This window comes from Gossypium hirsutum, chromosome A12, assembly GCF_007990345.1.
Source record: "Gossypium hirsutum isolate 1008001.06 chromosome A12, Gossypium_hirsutum_v2.1, whole genome shotgun sequence".
In the NCBI taxonomy this organism is placed as follows: domain Eukaryota; kingdom Viridiplantae; phylum Streptophyta; class Magnoliopsida; order Malvales; family Malvaceae; genus Gossypium; species Gossypium hirsutum.
This window is the reverse complement of record NC_053435.1, coordinates 44391999-44413193: the sequence shown is the minus strand read 5'-3', so window position 1 is coordinate 44413193 and position 21195 is coordinate 44391999. Positions and strand designations below refer to the sequence as shown.

Sequence of the window (21195 nt, the reverse complement as noted above, 5' to 3'; positions counted from 1 at the left end):
ACATATGATTCTTTTTCTACACCTACTTTGTTCAGTAGTAGCATCTTTTTCTTTTGGATTGGTAGTAATTTGGGATTTTCTTAAAATATTTTCTTTTTTGGTTTCATTTTATAGTTTCTGATAATTAATCAATCAAGATGTGTTAAAAGCCTGGGACTAGTCCATAGGCCTGGCAAAGGGATAAGACCCTACAAGATATTGGTATCATGAATAGGGAAAACCCTCTGCATATATACAAAGAAAGCAAAGCAACTATTGTGTTGTTAAAAGACTTTTGGTAAAGCACCCATCACCAAAATACCCACATTCCTAGGGACCCCTATATGTCTCAAAGAGAGTGCAAACAGAGAAAGTTGTTGTAGAGAAGAGATGCACAAATGTATAGTAAGGCCAGTTCTTCATTGCTTTTGAGAAGTGCTTTTCAGAAGTGCTTTTGATAAATTTGAGTGTTTGGCATTGCTGTCAAAAAGTGCTTTTGAAGAATAAAATGTCTATTTTAGACATGAGATAATAAAGTAACAAATATGTATTTAAATAATGTTCAGATTAGTTAATATTATGATATTTTAGCAAAAATATAAAAAAATAATTTATTATAACTTATTGTTAATATTTTAATATATAATATTAATTTTAAATATTTCTAAGTAATTAATATTAATTATTTATAAAATTTAATTAGAATATATAAACTATATTTAAATATTTAAATATTTAAATATAAAAATTAAATATTTGTAATTAGATATTGACACGGTTGTATTATTATAAAAATTATTTTTTATTTTTAATTAATTAAACACCTATCAATTTCGTTCCAACTGTCATTGTATTGTAATGTTATAATGTTTTTGTTCTAATATATGACAATGCACATTGTTTGTCATATTTTTGTTCCGATTTAATGCACACTACTATTTTAGTGTAATGTTTGCCAATAACTGTTTCAAAATGGTATGAACTTTGGACCAAAAGAAAAAAAAAGTTATATAAACAACAATTCAATAGAAAGCCGACAAAATTAATTGAAGTTGGTTCGATTCGGTTAATTATTTTAACAGAAAAAAGCTCAATTCAACTAACGGTTTAGTTAATTATAGTTCAATTAACAATGGATCGAACTAACTATTTCATCACCCCTTAGATTAAATGTTTGAGAATATAAAACAAAATACTTAGAATTATAAAAGCAAACATAGTTTTAATTGAACAGTTTAGCGTGTATTGCATTTCATTTAAAGGTTCAGCTAAAATCTTTAAACAGAATCAGACCTATAGTAATAACACTAGTACATACCATGATGTAAAAAAGTATAAGAGAAACAGAAGAGCAAATTTCAGTCCACTCAGATGTTGAACATATTTTGAATAGACCAACAAAATCAGTTATCCACTGTAACATACTTGAGAACTCTATAGGGAGTTGATACACATAAAGCATGAAAATGCTGAAGCCTGCATAAAACTGGAGAGCCTTCCACAACCTTGACAAAAAAGAAACAGAACATAAGCTACTAAAAACATTAACCAATGATAAAATCAAATTCATTGACAAAGAAAATGAAATAGAACAATGTACAAAGAGTCAAGAAGCAATCACCTGAATAGTCCTAGAAAATTGCTAGTCAAAGACCAATCCACTAGCCCAAAGACCAATCCACTAGCCCAACACAGCTTCCAATGAAAAATGTCAAAGAAATCCACGAGGGATGGCTAATTCCCACAACCAGCTGAATAGCAGGTAGAAGCAAACAGGAAGCAACTTTAAGATGGGAACCTTTCATGAAATAAACATTGGGTTAAGAATCTGAGCAAGCATTAATACTTTGGGTTAAGAATCGTCAACAGCAAGCAACAGCTATATCCATTTTCTAAAACAAGGAACTCAAACATAAATATGGTCTGAGTTACACATGATATCACCTTTCAAAGTTCAAGCCATGCTTTCCAATCTCTTTGTCCCAGTTAAGCACTTGGAAAACAATATCCCCTTCTCCTACATTTGGCAACCTACTTGATCACTTCTTCAATACAAAGGAAAAAGTTGCATCCAAAAGGAAATTTGTATATAGAGCAAAATACTCCAGTAAAAGTTGCATCCAAAAGACATGCCAAGTTCATTGTCAAAATATAGCAGAATCCAGTAGCAATCTAAATTCAACAGACATGCCAAGTTCATTGTCAAAATATAGCAGAATCCAGTAGCAAAACTTAAGATGCAAAGATCAATGCTAATGCCACAAAATTTCAAGGTACTGCATCCATTTCAGTCCATAATATAATGAATACAGATACATTTAAATGAACCCTGAATAAAATAGCAGTACCTTACTGATGTAGACAAATAAATTATGGTCAAGAGGTAACAAGTTCATTTAGTTCAATGTTCACAACATAATACAGTCAACGTCCATTGTACAGAAATTTAGGCACCTACAGATCATTCCATATTTTCTCAAAGAAATAATGCTCAGATAAATTTCAGCATAAAATTTTTTTAAAAAGAGGAGAAATCGTAGAAAATCGAAGTAAAAAAGGTAGGGAAATTGAGAGGGCGGCTGGGGTAGATTAGATAAAACCGAAGCGTTGAAAACTTACCCGGAAAGTAACCATTGTTGTCTCTTACTCTTTTCGCTCGATGTAGGAGATGAAGGAAGCATTGACAACCTAAGGTTATCTCCTATTCAACCTTCAATCAATTACGAAAATCAATCCCAGACAAACAAAAATATACAGAAGAAGAAAAGAAGAGAAGAAAAAAATAAACTCACCAGCAGAGGGTAGAGGAATAAAGAACCAGCAAAGGGCAGAACAAAGAACCAGCAGAGGGCAACGATGAGGGCAAAGAACCAGCAAAGAGCAGAGAGCAAAGAAGGGCGTTCGTGTGTGGCTAAAAAAGTAAATGAACCAGCCAAAAGCACTTTTTGGCTGAAAAGCTAAAAATTTTTCACTTCTCCATCTGCCCAAAAGCACTTCTCAGCTTCTGAAAATTTGCTACCAAATGAAGGCCGTTCTTCATTGCTTTTCAAAGAAAAGCACTTTTTCAAGGAAAAGTCCGTCTCTTAAGCAATGAAGAACGCAGCCTAAGCCTGGTTGGTGGGTTGCTTTCAATCACCCCATCTATAACTCTCCAAACCCAACTTTGCCTACGATGCCATGGTGTCTCCTGGAAATATGGATTATTTTGTAGTATTATTCCCACTTTTGCTTTGTCCTCACAATAAAGCATAAGGGGAATGTGTGACTCATTGACTTGGAACATTAGAATGAATTGAAAACGACAATTATCCCACTGATTTAACTCCACTATTTGGTTTCATCACCTTGAAATTTTCTATGATTTTAATCCAAAACCTAGAAGACAACCCATGTATATGATACAACTGAGAGGAGGACAATTATTGGAGAATGCAAATAAATTTAAAACCACCATAAAACATTAAAAGAGTAAAACAACATAATTAAAAAGATTAAAAAAACAACAATGTTCCTGATAATCAGGATTCAGGTCCCTCCCCTGTTTAAATTTAAACTGAAAAAAACAATTAAACACGTGTGCAACACTTATGACAAAAGGTTCACAAATCTCTTCATGTCTGCCTTCCTCTGCTGCTCCGGTTTGTAAACTATCTCCGCTGTAACAATTTGAATTGCAAGCCTTTTAAAAAAACAAGAATGAATACATAAAATAACAGCCCAAACTGTGATTGATACAGTCCACACAAAATTAATGGCCCAAGGCAGTGGATGGAGGAATCATACCAAAAATTTCCAAGTGAGGTTCAGTAAAATCCAGGAATGGGCACCCAGACGGCGTAAAAATATGTTTGATAATATGGATCGTAATAATAAGGAATCCGGTTGGCACCATCTCCTGCCTAGGAGTCACCTTCTTCACTTCAACTCTCTTGTTGTTTAATAGATGGAAATGAGTTCGCAATACAAGGTTGGCTGACTCCTTTGCTTCATATGTCACAAACCCAAACCCTCTGCTTCTCTTAGTTTTTTTGTCATGGATTACCACTGCATCAACAATGCTTCCAAATTTCTCGAAATATCCTTTGAATTCTTCATTTGTTATGGATCGAGGAAATCCTCCCACAAATATCTTCCTCTTCCCTATTTCTACTTTCGGTTTTGCTGGTCTCGTCTCCACCTGATTATTCAGCTACTCAATAAATTCTTATATCCAAATTAAGATGTAGAAAACGGAAACAAGGAAAAGTTACCTACTTTTCGACCAAGAATAATATATTGTTGTTGAGGGGTAATTTGAGTCTTGGAAGGATCAACAAATGTAACAAAAGCTATGGCTTTGTTAAAGTAGACAATAACATGTTTAACTTCACCATAACCATACGCATTAAAGTGTCGTCTCAATATTCTTTCATCCATCTCAGTAGAAATTCTATTTATGACCAACTTAGAATTTGTAAACTCCATATCACTAACCGATTATACAGAAAATTTCAAACGATTACACATAAATTTAGGAAGGTTGAAAACAACACATAATACTTATAAAAAAAAAAAGTGTTTATAGAGATCAACTCATATTATATTTCCTTCTTTGCATGGTTTACTTGTTATACGCTGACCATTCATTAATTAAATTTAAAAGTATTATTTCCTTTTTGCTGTCTAATTTAGCCTTTTTAAAATTTTAAGTTCAAAACAACAAGTTATTGATATTTTAAACAAGTTAATTAGGTTTTAAATACATTAGAATTAAAGTTTTATAAATTTGTTAAGTATGAAGAGAAGTGTATGCATGGTTAGCTCGTGATTTGGCTAAAATTATTTCTTTTAATCATTAAGGAAATTTAGAATTAATATTAAATATCTAATTTATCTCTAAACCATTAATATTTTTTAGTTAACTTAATAATATAAATAGATTTCTTTATTTCATAAATTAGATTAGATATACACCAAATTATTATGTCTTGTCCTGCACATTTTGGTCATACAAATTTTATATTTTATATTTTAATATTGTAATTTATTATTTTCAAATTTCTTTTAAAAATTAAAATATTTAAATTTTAAGATTTTAAAATTCATTGTTTGGATAATTTATTGTTTTTAAATTTTTTTTAGAAATTAAAATATTTGAATTTTAAGATTTTGAATTAATCCTAATTCATTGTTTGGATATTCCAATTTAGATTTGGATTTCAATTCTAAGCTTTAAAAATATTTTTTAAAATTTAATTATTTAGGAAGATTTTGAACATAATTGTTTGAATTGGGCTAGACCTGTCTATCGGATTGGGAACCTACTATTACTAAGATATTGGTCTGAAGAAAGGCATTTAACCAGTTGACTCAAGAATCGGTATGGACCAGTTGAATTGAAAAAAAAGATCAGTTGATCAGTGGTTGAACCAGTTAAACCAATTTATTTATTTTTATAATTTTTATAATTGTTTATTTAATGGAACATAACATATTGGTCAAACTAGTCATACCGATCAAATTGGTTAAACCGAAAAACTGATGGTTAGATCAGTTCAACCACTAATTCTATTCTAAAAACCTTGCTTTTGAATGAAAAAATAATTTTTTCCACTTTTTTTTTATGATTTTCCACTTTTTTTATGAATAATTTAAGATAAATTGATTGCTTCTGTATATTATTTTAAAGACTTTTTTTTTAATTATTCTTGAACCAACAAAAAGCAACTTTTCATATTTATATTTTTATAAATTTTTTGGGTTAAAATATTTTAAAAGAACTCTCAACTTCAATGTATTATTAATACAAATCATTTATACTTTGTTTACACCTAAATAAAATCATATAATTTAGTTTGTAATTGAATAAGTAAATTTACGTAGGTCTAAATTAAAAGACAGTATTTATAAATTAAAATTGAAAGAATTATGGTATAAATAAAAATTTTTGAATATTTCTATTGTATTACATTAAATGCATGAAGCTTTGTCACTATTTTTTAAAACTGAACTAAACTAGTCGGTTATACCGATTGAACTGGGATTTGGTCAAGGTACCAATTCAAAAAAAAAAGGATCAAACTGGTTGACTTGTGAACCGGTTGAACCGACTGAACTGGTCAAACCTATCAATTAAACTAAATGAACCGATTTTTTTCTATTTTTTAATAATTTAGTCAATTGAACCGAGAACCAGTGATCTAATTAGTTTACCCACCAGCCCAATTCTGAAAACATTATAAGTAAAATTATTTATTTATTGGATTTTGAAGATAATGTAAAAACAAAAAGAACAAAAAAGTATTCATGTCTTCTAATCAATGTTGGATTTTGAAATTTTCAATTTAACCTTAACTCTTATAAAATTAGACTTGTATCTATCTAAATTCGAATCCAATTTTTTATTTATTATCTAAACAAAGAATTTGGATGTTCAACTCCAAATCCATTTTTTCCCCATATCATGGTCCAAAGAGGCCACTAGATAACTTTTTAAATATATCTCATTAAAAAAAACATATTTTTTCTAATAATCTCGTAACATAGTGGCAAGAGTATTATTTTGTATGTATAAGAGTTTGGGATCAATCCCAAATAACAATTTAAATACTTCTAGTATACACAACAAGAATATATAATGTATAGAGAAGAATATTTATACAATATTAGAAATTTTGTCACATGTGTATACGTGTGTAAATCACATATTTAGAACACAAATGTGTGCTTAAAAATAACATACAATAAATAAAAAAAAGTATGGTCTAGAACAAATTAATAGTAACACATGAAATATGTACGATATTAAAATGAAAAAGAATTAGATTAAATTGTGAGTAAAATAAAACTTAAACACAAAACCACATTATTAAAAATACTAAATGAATGCAATTGTTTATTATTATTTTATCATCAATCCTGCCTTGGTGTTGAATTAATTACTGACACTAACTCAATAAAAATTATTATTAATATACACAAATATATAAAAATGTATATAAAAAATACACTTATTAAAGTTTCATATGAAAATAAAATATTATTTTAGTTCAAATGGTAAATGAAAAATTTTTATATGAATAGTATTCTTAGTTCAATCTCATTATGGACAATTTTTTTATTAGTTTATAAAAATATAAAAAAAAAACATTCACTTTATTACAGTCTATTTTCAAGTTGTGTCGGAAATAGTAGTTTTGGGGCCACAAATTCGACAAGTAGGTAATAATATTTACTAGTCAAATATAGTAATATATTGAATTGTGTTTTGATTATTTTTGCTAAGTGAACAAAGAGTTAGATACAAATGATTTGTCTCTAAAGTCAAGTAGATTTAGAAAATGAAGTTTCGAGACTTCATTTCTGTAAACCGAGTCTGTAAATATTTACGGAGTTAAAATATTGATATATTAAATTTTGGTCCAAAAATTTTTAGTGATTTGATTGTTAATTAAAGAAAAAGGATTAAACCATAAAAGTTGAAAAACTTAAATTCTGTTAACTGATGGTTGATGAATGAATGAATTAAATTTTTGTTTAAGGTCTTGTATGACAATTAATCCCTAGTGCCTTAAAGTTTTCTTTTAAAAGAAAATATATTTTTATAAGTTAAATTAAAATATATGTATATTATTAAAATAAGCCAACCATATAACCCATTTTAGTTTTTCTTTACCCGAATTATCGAAGAACTTCAGAAGCCATATTCGTTTCTTCTTCAAGCTTAATCGGCCTTCCATGTGAGTAATTCTTAAATTTATTTTTAGTAATTTTTATGTTTTTAAAATCGTTGTAATTTAATTTATTTAGCCTAAGAACTAATTTGTGAGTCTGTCAAAGTTTTGAAAATTTATCATGGACATTCTTGAATCTTTTTAGTTGCTAATGGTTTAGTTTGAAGCTTGATGATGAGTTTGGACTATTTTGTTAAGTGATTTTGTATAGTTTTTAAGTTTAAGGACTAAGTTGAATGTAAGTAAATTTTGATAGGGTGTTCTTGAGAAATTTCAGAATTAGAGGGCTGTTTAGAGATGGCTGAACATTTGAGAATTTGGGTTTTTGAGTCAATTACGAAAATAAGTTTGTTTCGATTTTAGGGACTAAATTGAACAATTATAACATTTTAAGGCAATTGTGAAAAATGTCAATAAAGAAGTCATATGAATTATATTGAATTTTATAATGTATTTGGGACTAATAATTGAAATAAAAATTACTATATAAATCAAGAATTAGTAGATAATTGCAAAAAATATATTTCACAATATATCCATATTCAAATCATCCCCCAAATCAATTTTCAGCACTTTGATATTTTGAAACATACCGCAAACTAAGTATATCATATTAAAACTATTTAATTGATTAATAATATTATAATTATAGCAACCAAAAAGTTAATTTTTTATGTCACACATACATAACTATAGCCAAATGACTTTACTAAAAACCAAGTACATGCCAACTTGAAACATAACAAAATATACAAACTTTGTAGGTTGGATGTTGATGACTTTGAGTACAAGATCTCAAAATACACCTAGCTTGCATATGAACACAAGACCATTTGGTGAGTATTAATTTCAAATGTTATTACTATAACTTACTCAATATTGCATGAAATTTAAATAATTGGATTCAGTTGATTTGTTTCTTTTTTAAACAAATTCAAGTATGTCTCATATTAAAGTTTATCCAATACATTAATGTACACCTAATCAAAATTTATCCAATTAACCAAATGAAATGTTTTAACTAACTAATCTATTTTAACGAACTTATTAACACTTTATGCTAACGATATATGCAACCTTATTCCATTTTGTCTCATTTTATCATATCGCAGTACATTCCCAATTTGAATCAAACCATTCTTCATGTTCAATATTTATGTTTGCTAATACATAGCTCAGATTCAAACTAATTTACGGATCCTATTAATACTATAATTCGCAACCCAGTGCCTTGTTGATACATTTCGAACTAAATAAATTGTGTCGAACGCTCATAAGTTAATCTGAAGCAATAATCAGTTCCAACACTCGTTAGTATGTCTGATGGTTAATGCGCCTAGCGCTCATCAAATTATAGTCGAAGTAATTCTATATCAATACATCCAACATATACAGTTCGCGCCCAGGTCTCATCGGCTAAGCCGAAGTAGTAATTGTGAAAGCCACTTCTGAGACGTTTGAAGGAAAATGCACCTAGTGCTCATCGACTTATAGTCGAAGAAATTTTATTTTATTTTATTTACTTGATTCTATAACTCATTAATTATTTTCAACTTTACCCAACAATTACTACTACAACCCATAGTTTAATTTCATTCTCACTTCAGTTTCCATTCTATTGATCTCAACAACAACAACTCTTCAGTTGAATGTCATCTCATATAAAACATGGCATGATTCGTCTCATGTTCAAGCTAAATGCGCAACTTTATTAAATTATACTATTTCAAATTTTTATATAATTAACTCTCTATCACAATAATCAATCTCAATATCGTATTTCTAGACAGCCACTCATGTGTAACTTCCTTCATTTTCCTAACTTACCTAACAATGAAAATAAAAGGAAAAATAAATAATAAGTTGAGTTATGGTGATACTTACAGGAAATTTTGAACTATTCGTCAGTGACTTAAGCTTTTTCCTTCGCTCTTGAGGAAACTGGATCATCGGTAGCTACAAATTAACATAAACAAATAACACCATCAATAATTCACCAAATTCACAATCAATTATTATTTCAAACAAACTTTATATTTCATTCAATTTAGCTTCTAAAACTAAAACAAGCATAACTCTCCATTCTAAACGTAGATTTATAATCTGACTTCATTTCCTCCTATTTTTGAGTGAAAAAAATATAACATCTAACTTCAAAATCTAGTCTCTTTTCATTTATGTACTAAAAATCTATCAATTTAACATAAAAAAAATAGAGAAATCATTAATGATAACTTTCTAAAACCTTAACAATTTTATAAATTAATACACAAGTTAGCTAAATTAAAATTCTCCAATCTCAAAAATATAAAATTTATAAGAAAAGTGATAAGTTGTATTCACCAATTTGTGTACTAAAGCTTGAAAACCCTAATAAATGTTTCCTCTGTTTCTTTTTTTTCTTTCGTGCATGGAATGGAAGGATAGAGAAGACAATCTTCTCTCTCCTTCCACTTAAATGATCTAAACTTTATATTTTCTTTTATCATAAATAATAATAGTAATATAAGAGCCATATTTTTTTTAGCCATATATTTGGCATGTTTTATTGCCTTTTTAAACTTTTGGGCTATTACTAATTTTAGTCCCTTTAACTATTTTCAAATTAAAATTTCTAGCGATTTAATTTCATAATTTAATCTTTGGACTAGATTAAATACTCAAATCAACTAAATTACTTATCCTTGATTCAATTTCATTTATAAAATAATTTTGTAAATATTTTTATTAATTACAGACTTGGTTCATTAAAACAAAACTTGAAACTGTACTTTCCGATACCACTGTACCGGGTTGTTACAATTGATGCATACACAATAGTTATACAATATATAGAGAGAGATATACACACACGATTTCAAGGCGCTCGCTAGGAGACTTGGACTAACCGTCTAATTTCTTACAACTTTTTTCTTAAAAGAAATTATTAATACTAGACATTCTATCATACATATGCATGTGAAATACACGTATTTAGAACAGATATGTGTGATTAAAAATAATATACAATAAACAATGAATTTTATGGTTTGAAACTGATTAATTATAACACATGAAATGTGTACGATATTGAAATAAAAAATTAGATTAAATTGAAAGTGAAACGAAATTGCAATTGATAGAAGTAATAAAATGTGCATATTAAAATAAAAATGTATAAAAGAATTAAAATAAAGCTTTGGTTAAGTGGTAAATTTAAAATTGTACTAATCTAGTTAACATAGGTTCAAATATCATTTTATGCATGTTTTTTTAATAAAAAAGATTAAAATACTCTTAAATAATATAACTTAATTAATTACAAAAAAATAATTCTATAATTTGCCTAACTAAATTGATGTTCGGTTGACTCATGCTACCAATTAATTCAAGTGCTTTAATAATAGTATAGATTATAGTATTATAAAAAAATATTAAAATAAAATTATGCTTTCTTCACAAAATTTATTATTTTATTTTTTAATTCGTAATTTGGTACACTAAATTTCAGTCCCATTAGGCATTGCTATTTTGAGGTGAAAAAGTGATTTTCAATCTGAAAAGTAGTGCGAAACACTCGACTTTGGGTTGAAAAAGCACGGTGGCAAGCTACTTTTTTACCCAAATAAAAAAATTGGGTTTTTGATCCTATTGACTTTTGGGTATTGAAGGAAATTTTTATTAAAATAAATGTATTTAAAAATAATACTTTTTTATCATTATATTTAAAATTTTAAAATATTTCATGTATAATTAAATTTATAAATAATTTTATTAATTATTAAGATGTATTTAAAATGTATATTTTATGTATGACTATATTAAATTATTTAAATATTAATTAAAATAATTTATTTTTAATTTTTAACGTCATGTATAAAATAGACATTTTAACTTTCCACTACAAATTCTAATACCAATGTCAAACACTTAAAATTAACAAGCCACACTTTTCCGTGACACTTCCCCATAGCACTTTCTAAAAACACTTATTCAAAAACATTTCTCAATAACAACAATGTCAACATTAGTCCTTAGTAGAGGTGATCATGGGTTGAGCTGGACCCAAGTAAAAATTTTGACCCATTTGCTACGCATGGGCCCGACCAAAAATTTGCCCAAACTTGGCCCAAATAAAAATGTTAAAACTCGAGTCCGACCCAGCCTGCCCATATTAATTTTTTATATTATATTATTTTTTGCATAATTTTGAAATATATATAATACATCAAAAATACTAAACATATTAAAATAAATATTTCCAAACAAATTGAAAATAAATTTTAATATATATATATATTTAAATAATACTAATATAGATGCAACTTAATAAGAAAATGTCTCTAAAATAATAACAAAATTAACAATAAAATAAGTATTATACAACATTCAAACAATAACAATAAAATAGTAACAATATAATAGTGAAATGGTAGCAAAATAGGAGGAAAACAAGAAAATATCATTAAAATAATAAAAAATAACGGATTTTTTTGTTATTTAGTGAATTTAGGCCGGGCTTAGGCCAAAAATGTCTTACTAGAGACCCAGCCTATTTTTAAAACGGGCGTTATTTTTTTGTCCAAACCCATTTTTTAGGCTTATATTTTTGTCCAAACCCTCTCACTTTTTGAGCAGGCCATGGGTTGGGCCGACTGGCCTGGCCGATGAGGAGGTCTAGCCTTAGTAACCTATATCATTTATTTTATTCTTTTTTTATTATATGTTCAAAGGATAAAGGAAATACAATTTTTTAAATCATTAAGATATCTAGTATTGTCACAATCGGATTATGCCGGTGAGTTGAATTAATTGAATCAAGAACTGGTGGTCTAATCAGTTTAATAGGTAATATATAATTAGAAATAAAGCAAACCACTGTGAAATGGTAAAAAATTGAAAACCAAGAAAAAAAGCAGACGATTCAATGGATTATAATTTTTAAAATTTTATTTGATTATTGTTAAATTGATGATTTGATGATTCAACCACTAACATAATTCTTAAAGGTATCTTATATAAACTCAACATGTGACACTTTCTAATGTGTTTTTTTTAAAATTTTTCTTTTGTATTATGAAATAATTTTATGTGTATTTTAATTATTTTAGTTAGACTAAAGGTTTTTCAACATTAAAATTATAATTCATATTAAAATTTTACATTTGCAGGGTATTTAAAAATTAATTTATATAGCTTTTGCAATATAAAATTATATCTAATATTTTCATATTAAGTTGTTTATTGTTGGATAATCCAAATTTAAATAGCAAAAAGAAATCATCTTGTTCAAAATTTAATATAACATGTAAGGTCCTTGAAATATTGTTCTTAATATTAAAAAAAAGAGAGTATTTTTACATTAAAATATATTTTCTAAAATTAAATAAAATAAACTTTATAAGTTTTTTTTCCTAACAATTTATTTACTTTAAATTTTTATATATACCCTTTAATTCCCTTATTTATACTTTTGATTTCCTCCATGTGTATGTATGAATAGGGAAATGATCTTTATACACTATTATATTTTTAAATTAGTTTTTATACACTTTCTTAACTATTTTTTTTGTATAATTAATATTTTAACAATAAATAAATTGAATTTATCAATATAATTGTAATATCATGCCTATACATTTTCAAATCAATCTAATATATTTATTATATCAGTCTATAATAAGTAGACAAAAACTACCAACGATGGTAATGATTGAATTAAGAATTTTAAATTAAAAGAGTAGGAGGATTAAATTTTAAACTTTTAAAATACAGGGACTAAATCTCAAATTCTATACATTTTAACTTTATCATCATGCCGGAACTTTGCAACATATATCAAACACTTGATCTAAAGGTGCATGATCGCCGGTTCCTTCATCTTTATGAGCATATTAACAGTTGTTACCTTTGAACACAAACATCCCTCCTTGATAGTATCAAAGAGGAAAACTTATATTATAACAGTGAATTTAGGGTTATACAAGCTAAAATGAAATTAGGCTTACCTGTTGCAGTACACTACTTGTTTCGTCAGGGGTGGCCTCAATTGTGTAGTTTTTTTACAGCTTCTTGCAGGGACTCAAATCTTGAAAACACTTTAGTCTGCACGACCTAGACAGTGTATGATTGACAAGCATGTGTTTGTTTTATTTTTACACTCCATCAATGTAATAGATGTTTGTGTCCAAAATTACTGAAATCTGAAAAATCGAGAACAAAATACTGCAGAGAATGGAAAAGAGATGTACACTTGCTGGGTTGAAAAATGTACGACCAAAGCCATAATATAGGCCCAAAATATCATATGCCTGAAAAGGAGAATGTTAAAAAAACCAATTAAAGGGAAAATATGGATCCATTAACACACTGATATTACCTCTCGGTTTGGATCAGCGTAAAGGCAATCCATTGGAAATGGTAGCTGAATCAATTTCAGTGAGCCAACTTATGAAATTTGTTAACAACAATAATTATAATAATAATAATAAATTTGGTATCAATGGTACCCGTTCTGCAAGCAAACGTGCTTTGTTAGGTGTACCAACGCCGATTGCAATCAGTTTAACTCCAGCTGATTCAAATCTTGCTTTTGCTTCTTTCAATTCTAAACCAAGTTCCCAGCTAATAATGAATCAAAGAACATAACTTGTTTAGCAATGAATCATATAAATTTACACATACAATAAATAAATAAATAAATAAACGCCCAGTCAAGTGAGGACCAACAAGGGCATCCGAAATGGCGTAGATGTGCAACAACTGCAATTCCCTGTTGGGGGTAAAGAGAATAAATTAATAAAAGGCAAAGATCGGAGCAAGTTTTTAGCAATAAGAAAGGAGTAAAATTTACTTGGTTTTGGTCCCTAAGGTCTTTGAGAAAGACAGGCTGATCAGCAGCAGTGAAAATGGTAACATCCCCAAGGACGTCACCTATATCTGCACTGAATTCAGAGGTAGAGGCTTTTCCCACGACCCCAGAGTTGTTGGTGCCATTATTGCATGTGAAAAGCTTGGCTGGTTTTAGTTTTATAGGAGAAGAAATGGGGAATTTTAATGAAGGAATTTGAGATCCAAATTTAAGAGAATTAATTGAAGAAAAATATAGAGGTCGCACCGATTGCAGGTTTTGTGAAGGTAAGGTGGTCATTGTAGGGATACAGAGGGTGGGAAACTGAAAACTTTCCAAGAAACAAAAAATGGTCGATTTATTTTGACCCCAATTTTATTTGATGAAATTTGTGGAGGGAGGAATTTCTTGTTGCTGGATTGGTGGTTGAGAGATCATCAACGTTTCTATTGTGTGGGCTGCTTATTTGGATTAGGTTTTCAATTGGCTGGGATCTAGCCCACTAAATCACTTCTTTTTTTCAAGTCCAATATTATTTCCTTTCTAAGAGTTTTTACCATCTTTTCGTGGCAGTATTGCCATTAGACTGCTCAATGATTCCATAATTAGATAACTGATTAGCCATTGACTACCACCAACTTAAACCTCCTCCTAAGTTTTAAATTGGTAACTAAATTTTTTTGGGTCAATTAAATATTTGAATTTAATTTTTTAGTTTAAATTGGTACTTAAATTTAATTTTTTTTTCAAATTAATATTTACAATGAATGACTTATTTAAACCAATTTGAATTATGAAGCTAAGTTCAAGTACCTAATTGGACACACAAAAAAAAAAAAGCTTAAATAACTAAACTAAGTTCGACATCCTTTTCTTTTATCGGTAGTTCCACCAATTGATATGTTTCTACAAATAAATTGAAATTTAATTTCTTTCATTGGATATTCAATTTTTCGAAACTTATAAAGTTCTTCCGTTAAGCCTCGATCCATGAGCGCACAAAATCTTTCAAATTGCATCTGATTCGGCTTAAGTATTATAAACATTTTTCCATTTTCATCCCCAAACATTTTAAATTTCCCATTTCTCAAAATAATCCTACTCTTTTTTCATTATTTATCAAATGACATAAATTAATTCAATAATGATACAACTAAATGAAATTTTGTCTAATTTCATATAGGATACGAAAAAAATTATACTCAAATTTGAATTTATATTTACAATAAACAGAATTTATAAATGAGATTTAGCCGCATAGACTTTTGAATAGAATAAACCTCTACCATTATTATTATGATATTACATATTCCAATAACCAATAAAGCATTGCTCTCGATTTTGACATATCAAACATATAAATCAAATAGCCAGTGGGCCTTGAAGAGTATTGCTAGGCTTCCATCATAGTAACCACTTCTAATCAAACATCTAATCAAATTGGTGCCCTCTAACTAAGCTGAAACTGGGCTGATTGAAAGCAACGCATGTCCATAAAAGGGTGAATATCATCTTCAGTACCTTGCACCCCCTCAAATTGCACACTTATTGGTGGCAGATCATGAAGCAATCTTTAGCTAAAAAACAAACCTTGCTAGGTAAAATTAATCTCCAAAGGGTTATTCGGCGTTCTGATACACAACTTGTCTCTCTCTTAGCTATGTAGTCCCTCAGTCTCAACCTCTTTAGCATGCACTAATCTGTAAGCAGATTTTACTACGAAAATATTGTAGTATGAAAAGGTTCGCATTTTGTCCGACTGAAGTTGGGATTGAATTTGAATTTTATATTTATTTTTAGATTTTTGTTTAATAGTTTATTAATTTATCATATTTATAGCTTTTTTTATTAATTAAAAAAGAAAATAGAATGTTAAAAACATGAAAAGTTTAAAAAATTGAATTCTTGTTTTTATATATACTAGGTTTAATTTCAGGGGCTACACATGTAATATTATTAAATTATAATGTAGTAATACAATTCAATTACTTTTTAAAATATAATTAAAATAATTTTCATAATGTACCAATATGAAATCATAAATTTAAATTCAAAATATCAATGAAAGATAGCATAAATTTTGAATCTTAACATCAATGAAAAATCAAAATCAAAATAAATAATATTTTTCTATTTTAATATATTGATATGTAATTGTACGTGAATTATTTAAAATGTGAATATTACAATATTTTATTAAAATTTATGTATTTACCCTTGTGTATTAGCTAAAATTTCTTTTTCAATCAGGTATTGAAAATGTTAAAATGTCAAATTAGTCCTCCGAAAATAATTTTAAAAAAATCAATTAAGCTCCTCGTAAAAAAAGTGTACCTAATTAAGCTATTTGAGTTCATTTTTCCGCCAAAACTCTTGACGGATCGTTAAGTATTGACGCGGTATCCTACGTATAAAGAGTATTGATACTTATTTGTCAAAGAATGACACTTTTAAAGGTATCAATAAATATGTATTGTTTTCAAAATTCCAAATTGGCAAAACGCCAAAACGAATTCAATAAGTATTGATACCTATTTCTAAAGTTTTGAAAAAAATATATTTTGGTCCTTAATCATGCTCGAATCTATTCTATTGTATCTAAAAGCTCGATTTAGTTCTAGTTATATTCATAAATACTAATGTGCATGTGATTGTAATGGTTTAATGTTTTTATTTTTAAATCTAATTGAATGATATAATTTGTGTGTGATTGTTCTGGTGATTGTGGTAGCATTCTGTAGTTCGGGTTCGGCGACTGGATCGGGTTAGGGGTGTTACATAAGTCCTTGAAGAATTTCCTTGAATAAATATGATATTTATCTCTAAAAAGTAGTACTTCAATCACCAAAAGATAATAAGACTTTCATGTTTATCAAGCTTGTAACGACCCGAAAGTCAGTGGTGTCAAAAAGTGCAGTTTTAGAACCTCGTTTATGCAAATCAGACTCGCAAATATTGTTATTAAATATTTACGGAGTTACGTTAGAAGTGAATTGAATTTCAGACAAGTAATTTGGTCAAAATAGTGATTAATAAGGGTATAGGGACTAAATTGTAAAAGTGTCATATTACTATATATTTATAATAATTAGAAGTGAATTAAGGAATAAAATGATCATTATACCCACTTATAGGTTAGTGGACAGTAGCTTGGTTTATATTTATAAGAGAAATGTTATAAAATTTTAATAAAATAATAACAATTAATAAAATAAAAATAAAACACTTAATGGAAGAGAAAGCCAATGTTCTTTTCTTTTTTTTTTTCAACACTGAAATATAAAAGGACGAAGGAAGAACCCACGGCCTTAGGGTTCTCAAGTTTCAAGCTTAATTTGATTAGTTCAATTTAGTTATTTTTATTGTAATTTTTATGTTTCCTGTATCTCGATAGCTTAAGCTAGCTAATTCATAACTTATTTTTTTGGTGCTGTTAAAGATTGAGAATGTTTCCATGGATGACTAGTTGAAGCTTTATGTGTTAATTTGATAGATTTTAAGTTTAGAGTTGAAAAAGGATTAAATTGTAAAGTCAATTAATGGTTCTGTTCAATAAGGAGTAAAGTGCATAAATTTCTAAATTTGTGGTAGAAATGAAAAATAGGATGTTTAATTAGGACTATAGTGAAATTGGCATAAAAATTGGAGGCTAAATTTGAAAGTTATGCTAATATCCGTTTTAGGGGCTAAATTGAATAAAATACAAAATTTACATAAATTAGCAATTGAATGTGAAACTGGTTGTATATTGATAATTGTGTATGTTTTCTTTAATCTGTAGCTAACATTGACTCGAATCCCTCAAAAAAGAAAGGAAAAGATAGTCGTCTACGAATAGCTTGGAGTTTACAGTTTGTGTTTCTATAATCCGAACCATCTCAATTGTAGCTTTTTTATGTTAAATTGTATGGTAAGTTCATAAGGTGAGTGATAATTGATTCAGTGGGTTGAAATGATGTGATTGAATTGGCTATTTGTAATAAAGCCTGAATTGAATAGACTCATAAATATTGGATATTATTTAAAATGTGAAGTTGTGCTAAGTTGTGATGAACTATGTTGTTATAAATGAGAATTATGGATTTGTTATTGTGATTATGATATTGGAACGAAGAATTGATTATAAATGAATGTGAGAAATTGTTACCTTATTAACTATTCGGGCAAGGTCGGGTATAATTGACATGCCATAAGACAGGAAGAGTTCAGGGTTTTATGACTACATGTTAGGGAGTGCTAAGCACCCAATTTTTTGATTATACCGACTAATGCTGGGCAAATCTATTTGTTGTTTTTTACCGACCAGCGCAGGATGCCACTTATTATTGCGGATTTATCTAATAGACACTAGGTGCCAAATTGGTGTGTTGGTTGGATCCTTGTATCCATCTGAGTCCGAGTCATATTAATAGGGAAATAAAAATGGGAATCGAAATTATGATATGTGAAACAAATTGAAAGAAAGATGATTATGATTTTTGAATGCATATGATGGAAATTGAAATGGAATGGGATATTAATGCTTGATATCTCAATGAATATGAAATGGAATGTGATGTTTCATATTAGTATGTTTGTAAGGCTGGTTAATGAAGTTATGAACAAGTGAAAGTTACATGTTGGTTTGCATATCATCTATTATTTTAACTCATGCATTTGAATGTATTATATATTGTTTAAATGTTTAGATTATAGAAATACCACTGAGTTATATACCTAGCGTATGATTTTGTTTTTTGTGCGCAGGTTAGGTACTTTTTGATTGATCGTCAACTTCAACATCCAACGGTAATCCTAGACTCAGGGGTTGGTGATAATTTTGGTTTGGTCATGGCATGTACCTAAGAAAGTTATGTTGTGACACCTCTAACCCGTATCCGTCAGATTAGGTTTACGAAGCATTACCGTACAAACAAAAATTTAAACATACATTTCATATACTATCATAAACATATTATAAACCAATCATCACAAACATATTGTCCCTAAATCAAACCCTCGAGGCCCTAAAAACACCTTAGAAACAATTTGAGACTAATTTGAAATCATTTGGAAAGTTTATGAAAAAGTTACAATTTTTTGAATACAGGGGTCACACGGCTGAGACACCCGGCCATGTCTCAGGCTGTGTAACCTTGAATTAGGGACACATGGCTGTGTCCCAGCCTGTGTCCTTACTAGTGTAACTCTCTGCGTAGGATCACACGGTCATGTCACACGCTCGTGTGCCAGGTCGTGTAACCCTTAAAATTGCCCTACATGCCAGTATGCCAGGCGTGTGTTAGGCTGTATTACTCATTGACTTGCATACAAAGGAGCCTTCAGGAGACGCACGGCCATGTCGCCATGTCATGTGTCACACATGGTTGAGTCACACGCCCGTGTTTAAGGCTATGTAGACATAATTTTGCCTAAAATCAAGCCATTTCCTATACTAATTCATGCATAACCATTTGAACAAATTGTGCACACTTACAAGAAATCAAAGTATACCTAAACATGCATATATTTGCCATCCCAAAGGTCCAAATTCAACTAACTAATATGTCATTCAAAGGCACCTCAAAAGCAATCATCAAAACTTACGTAAACATATCATCTTTATTGAATTTCAAACACCCATATCTAGTTCAATACCTTCCAAAACATGCCATAACTTGACCATGATCTTACCAATCCAATACATACCATTTGAGCTATACAAAACATGTATCATAAAATAGCACAATGACACAAACTACCAAAGCATCAACGGTACCAAACCAAGATAAAATTCATAACTTATACAAGCCAATCCACCAACTAAACATTCATCATAATTAAACCTATACATGCCATTATAACCTTGGTTAAAACATTAAAAAAATATCGATATTTATGCTGGATAGTGTGATAGATGTTCGACGAGCTTCCAAACTGATTGAGCTTTCGATAATCTATAAAACATAGGAAAGAAACTACGCAAGCACATAATGCTCAGTAAGTTTGTAGAAAATGAAACATAACTTACCATTTTATTAAATAACATTAAACATAAGCACAATATAACCCAAACCACAAGCTTGGCTCAAGCCTATACATCATCATCAATACACAATTAGTGCATTTACACATAACTCATTTGGATTAACCACATGATACATCATTTTCATATGAAAATACATTATTTGATTCATACACCCTTTTCATGAGCATGTGCACAGTTTCACAAGAAAACTTACCATTTCAATCCCTTTTCTTGCCCATTGAACCATCTAGAATATCATCGGATGCTTGGGAAAGCTCACACGAAGTGTGCTTAAACATATAACTATAACTATAACTTTTCCTTTATATCATTACTCATACAAGTTGTGGGTCAAAATGCAAGCTACATGATGTTGCTCACTCGAGCTATGGAGTATTCGCAACAAATGTAGGACCTCAGCCATTGGTAGGACATTCAAGACCAACACTCGAAACATGAAATCTCTAATGACATGTCATTTGTATCCTACAAATTCCTAAGGTTCAACTAGGACTCAATAACCATCATATCATTGATTTATTTATATATCGATCAATTTGCAAGATAAATAACATATTAACATACTATGTCAAATAGCATTAAAACGATAACTATTCATATGAACTTACCTCGACAATTAGGGCGTAGAAGTTAAACGAACTATTTTG

At 29.0% G+C, this 21195-nt stretch overlaps 1 pseudogene; it reads right to left on the bottom strand.

Moving 5' to 3' along the window:
• Window positions 1-1203: 1203 nt before the first annotated feature.
• On the bottom strand, window positions 1204-14938 carry LOC107924374 (uncharacterized; annotated as a pseudogene).
• Window positions 14939-21195: the final 6257 nt, after the last annotated feature.